Genomic DNA, 6,000 nt, shown 5'->3' with positions numbered 1-6,000 from the left:
TATTTAAGAAAACCAGGTCAGTCGCCAGATATACCAAATAACAAGGAGGTAATCCTGGCCACTCTTCAGACCGTAAGGTGGAATCTATTCAGTCAGAACTTAACAAGAACTCTACGGAACAAGGAAACATCCCCTCTCAGGACTTCCTGATTACAAAGTTATGAAATGCGAGCACAGTCAAGGCGAACCGTCCATGTCAGACAGCCGCCCAAGACCGACTGACGAATTGCCTCTTTTGTAGTCTGTAGCCTGGTGATGGGAAGGAGGCGCGGCCAGTCGGTCAGGCGCCGCACCAATCCGACTAAGGAGGTACTGTCAAGGTGGCACCGTAGGAAAGATGCCGTTCCAATCGGAGGGACGGAGGCGTGGCTAAGTGTGTGCGAGAGAAAGACACACACATACATCACAGACCGCTGTATCCACTTCATACAGCCGTAATAATGCAGTTCACTCTTCTAATGTCGATGCCCTAATTTTTCGGTCCGCCATTTAAATCGCTCAATGTCGTGTGTAGGTAGAAGAGCAGGTGGTTATAGTTCGGTCTTCAAGAGCTTTTTGAAAGTCCTAAAATAGAGAAAGAAAGCCAAACTAAAGTGAGACCCAAATATGTAACCCCAACAAAGAAAAAAAATATATATATTATTTAGTCATTTATTTTTTTACTTAATTACTTACTGACTCACTTATTTTGACAATTTGTACAATGCTGTGCGTATCTAGGTTGAGGTGCAGGTAGTCTGATTCCTGACCTAAGTTTCACCTTGACTCCAGAGGTCTGATTTGCTACATGTTGAATGGTCGTTAATTTGGTGGGGGATGGGCGCAGAGCAAGAGTCTGCTGAGACAGACAATGCTGCCTAAAGTTTGTGAAACCTTCAGTTTTTTTTTTCTGACATATGATCAGATTTTCTAGAAAGTCTTCAAACCACAGAAAGGAAACCAAATTAAACAAATGAGAATTATCAAAAATAAATATGCATAATTAAATATATAATTTATCACATTTTATATATACATACATATTACAGTTATTTATTGGACAATACGTACAATGCTCTGCTTATCTAGTGTCACCAACTCATAAAAAATTTGAAAAAAAATATTGATTCCCACAATATTGAAATATGTATTGTTATTCTGGTGACATGATTTAACACCCCACCTAACTAATTTGGCTGTATCTTGTTCACAAGATCAGGAATATGGCCATGAAAAGAAAAAGTAACATTTAATAAATCTTTAACACTATAACCTAGAGACTTTGCCACTGAACCAGCTGGATGAAGTATCTGCCTTGTGGTAGGACTGTGCCAGTCACCTGCATTGGTACCAGCTCAAACACAGTATACTTTAAATATGTATTAGCTGTATCAACTGTATACTACTTATCCTGTATGGATGTGATTATAATTGCTGTCATTGTTGAATGGCATTACTCAAGTTAAACCCTTCACAGGACAAATGAATACATGAATCCCACTGTTTTCACTGTAGAAAATACTTATAGTGGTCATGGTGACTGATGAACTGCTTGGATCGAAAAGCTTAGGACAGAATCATTCATGAATCATAAATGCCAATGCCGTAAAGGTGAGAAATGCTGACCTGATTGAAACAGAAATGTTCAAAATATAATAATTCTCAGTCATTTATAGGCTACAGGTCCAGGTCTGATTTCCACAATAATATTATTACTATTATTATATTATTGTTACAATAGTACAATATTGGGTACGAAATTGATTTACTAAGTTGTACTGTTTTCCTACTCCTAAGCAAATGTAAGTTGCAGTGAACTGAATTCATTTATTGTTTAGTTTTATTGCAACTCACAACTAAGCACCTTCTGAACCTAGACTGAAATGAGTTTGTTTTGATACTAATGTCACTTCAGCCCATGTTATGTCTCAGGTTCAGTGGTTAGCTAACAGTTAAACCTTGTGTTTCTCAACCTGTGTGCCGTACAACCATTTACTAAAGATTTGCATATAGAATTTTTGGTTGGTGGTTTTGTTGGCACATTAGACTATTTAAAGGATCTATAAAGGATCTGCCAACAATGAATTGTATGCATGCAGTTTATTAATTTATTTTTTTAGCCTATTATTACTAGAAGATTGACGCATGTACATAATTCCATACACTGAGTGTGTACTTTAACAACACACAATGCCAGCTCTTGACATCCTTTTGTGACTAGGAAACGGCAGTAAAATAATCCTAAAAGAGCCTCTGCCATTTCCATACATGAGCATTAAAATGTCAACGTCCACTGGATTAAATTTAATTGGGTCTTTTATTTACATGTTTCCATGGTGAGTCAAACTTTTGAAGTTCCATTGATAATAGCTTTTTTCATACACCCCACACAAGCCTAATTTGCTGTGAGTTTCCATATCAGGTTTGGTCAACTCCAAGTTCAGAGTGAGACTCGGGGTTTATTAAACCTGCTTTCTGGAAGAGTGCACAGATGTAAAGTAAACACAAGAAACTTGTGCTACAAAAAATGGGCCAGACTCAGACTCAGACTCAGAACAGTCCAATAATCAAACCAATACATACCAACTCACCTGGACTAACCGCATGGCCTCAAAGAGGCTCAAACAGGCCACACCCTCCACTTAAATACACTTCCTCTTCCTGGATTTTTTTCCTCAGCTTCTCCTGAGAGTCTGTTTGTCTTAAGCACTCCCACTTCTGGGCCCCCAGCTACTATTACTTCTTATAATCCAAACCGACTGACTGGATCTTACTGCCTCATCCAACATTTCCTTCACTATTTTCCTCACACTCTGTCCCCTTCCTCCTAACTCCTTCAACAAAGCAACAACAGATCTGGCTACAAACCCTCTACATCCTACTTCCACTGGACAAATCTAGATCTGCATACCTGAGCTTTTTACTTTCATATGCTTCTATAACTGAATCGTCCCACGGCACAGTCAGCTCTCTGAAATATATTCTCTTTCTACTGCTAGACCACAAAATAATATCGGGCCTTAGCTTCGTACAGGCTATTTCCTGGGGAACAACAAGCTTTCCTACAAAATCCACCTGCATCTCCCAGTCACTAGCATCCTCTAAGCTATCTTGCCTCCTTGTTATCTTATTAACTTTCCCTCCTTCTTGAACAAACTAAATTGCAACTCTCTTTGTCTTAGACCCTCCTAGAATTGCCTGCCTCCGTATATCTTCAGTGCCTGCAGCTAAGCTTTTTAAAACCTAGTTATATCGCCACATATCCTTGTGAGAGACTAAACTTACAACCTGACAAGATGTGCTTTAGAGTTGCAGTACCTGAACACAACGAACATAGCGGGTCTCCATTTACCCAGTTTTAGGTTCTGAATATATCATATGTTTCCCCTATCAAAAATCTAATCCTACTTTCCTCCATACTCCACAGCTCTTCCCAACTAAGCTTTTTCTTCTCTACACCTTCCCAGTTAAACCACTGTTCCTGCTTAGCCTGAGCCACTGCCCTCGCACCCCTTAATATTTCCTCCTGTCTATGAACCTGCACCCCAACTAGCTTCCTCTTCTCTTTGGGACCTGCTCTACTCCACACCGGTTTGCCTGAGCCAAGTCCCAAGCCTCCCCGGCCTATCTGTACATTACCCACAATCTCTGCATGCCTACGAGTTGCTTTTGCTTCCTGCACTGCCATTCTTGGATTCCATTTTCTCTTGGTTGGGTTTGGAACCACCTTACTAACAACCACATCTTTACTCCCAGATAACAGGAGCTCTGTCCTAACCTTAGTACATTTAAACTCCTCCACTAGACTAGATACTGGGAGCTGAAGTATGCCTTTCCCATACAGTGCCACAGTGCTTAAACATCTCGTAACACCTAGCCACTTCCTAATGTAATGTTTATCTATTCTATCCAGTTCCTCAGCAACATCCTTCTGAAACTGCACTACCTGTTCTCCATCATTCAAATCTGCCTTGTACCACCTACCGAGGCTCTTTACTGGTTTTTGCCTAATTATTGGAATGTCCTCTTCATCTACTACAAACTTTCGATCACTTAATCTTCCTCTACTTATTGAGATACTTCGACTTACTAGGCTTGATTTTTATACTAGCCCACTTGAAGTTTTTATTAAGTCTCAAGTATTCTTTTCATACACGGCACTGTTGTAGTTATCAATGTCATATCATCCATATATGCACATAGTGGTGTAAGGCGCATTACATCCTGCCGCCTCTCTCCACCTACAACCCACCTAGAAGCTCTAATAATTACCTCCATTGCCATTGTGAATGCTAATGGAGAAATCGTACACCCTGCCATAATACCTATTTCTAGCCTCTGCCAACCTGTTGTAAAATCTGCTGTACTTAAGCATAGTCTGATATCCTGGAAATATGCTCAGATCATTTATCATGATAGCTAAACCTGTGAAAGAAAATTATGATTTTTAAAACGGCACCATGCCCTAAAAACCATTAGTTTTCCCTTAAGTTGTGCATGCTCCTGCAAGGAGGAGTTTGTCTTAGAAATTATCAGTCTTTCTGTGTTTTATCAATTCCTAGCTGGAAAATTGTGATAGATTCATTTCCACGGTTTAAATTTAAATTCTTTAATTAGTGAGTTAATTATTCTTGAAAGTCATAAAGAATTGCAAATGTTTACCACAAAACTGTTCATTCCATTTGTGGTTAAGCCCCTAAACTCAGCATAGCAGCAGAGAATCGTATGCTTATCCGCTGTGAAATAATATGGGTGCAGTACCAGAGAATGGTTGTAGAGGGAGTCAGAGAGCAAAACCGTGTGAAAAATCAGGGGTAAAACCCTCAGCTTGGGCCAAAACTGAGGACCTTTGAGAAAAACAAAGGATAGCATCTCTACAGCCTTAGGAAGTGATTTCAATGAAAACAAAGTGAGGACCAGCCAAAATGTCCTCACTTTATTGCTTAAAAATTCATTCTGGTCGTAACTAACTAACTACACACACACACACACACTTACTTTATGAAGGTTCTACAGCACAAAAAAAAATAAATAAATAAATAAATAAGAAATTAAAAAAAAAAACATCAGACAGTATACTAAAGCAGCCAGAAACAGATGTCACTTCAAATTGTCAATCAGACAAAGTAGAGTCCCTCACCTGACCAGGGAGTGCTTCTTGGGGAATTGTCATGTTTTTGTGATTAGTGGAGTCAACATATACACACTTTCTGATTTTTTTTTTATTTTTTAATTTTTTTCTTCTATCTTCATTTGGACCACTTAACACAGTCAGGTTTAACTTACTTTGTGGACATCTTAAACACTATTGACTCTGCATTTAAGCTTTTGTATAACTATAAGTAATCTTCAATGACAGACAATCAGTATGGGTCAAAGGCACTTTTTTTTAATTAATTGACAGCCCGACAATCATATAAACCTAATATTAATAGTATCAAAACTAAGGTCTACAAGTCACAACAGACAGCAGCCAGTCACTTTTTCCTGGAACATGACGTCATGATGAACGGCATCATGTGCCTTTCAACAGCAGCGGCCTCATCTTTCTCTTGCTGAGTTGTCGCCCTGTAATCCAACACACAACACAACACAAAATAGCTCAATTTACATGACTTTATATTTTTGAGCAGCCAATCTTGAAATGTAAATGTTAAAAACTTTACCTTTTAACCTTTTCAGAGGTTAGTGATGATCTGTGGAGGTGTCAGAGTCCTCCTGTGGAGCGGCATTACTGTGACTCACATCTGGCCCTGCTGTCTCACTCTCCTCCGTTGTAACCGGATTCTCTGAAAACCAGAAAAAAATTGAATTACTGCCATACAGTTGTATCTCTCAGTGGACCAGTCAAGATGAGATATGTAGTTGCGCAGATGAGCAAAGTGTTTGTTGAGAATGTTTCTGCCTTAACAACCTTATCACCACTAGTCGGCAGCACTGAGTTAGTATCACTTTAGCATACTTTCCAGTTTTTGTGCATGGTGGGGTAACCTCTGAAAATTAGACAGGCCACTCCCCTGA

The sequence above is a fragment of the Echeneis naucrates genome, chromosome 15 (genome assembly GCF_900963305.1).
Source record: "Echeneis naucrates chromosome 15, fEcheNa1.1, whole genome shotgun sequence".
Classification (NCBI taxonomy): Eukaryota; Metazoa; Chordata; class Actinopteri; order Carangiformes; family Echeneidae; genus Echeneis; species Echeneis naucrates.
The sequence above is the reverse complement of the archived record's forward strand: the minus strand, read 5'-3'. Positions refer to the sequence as shown.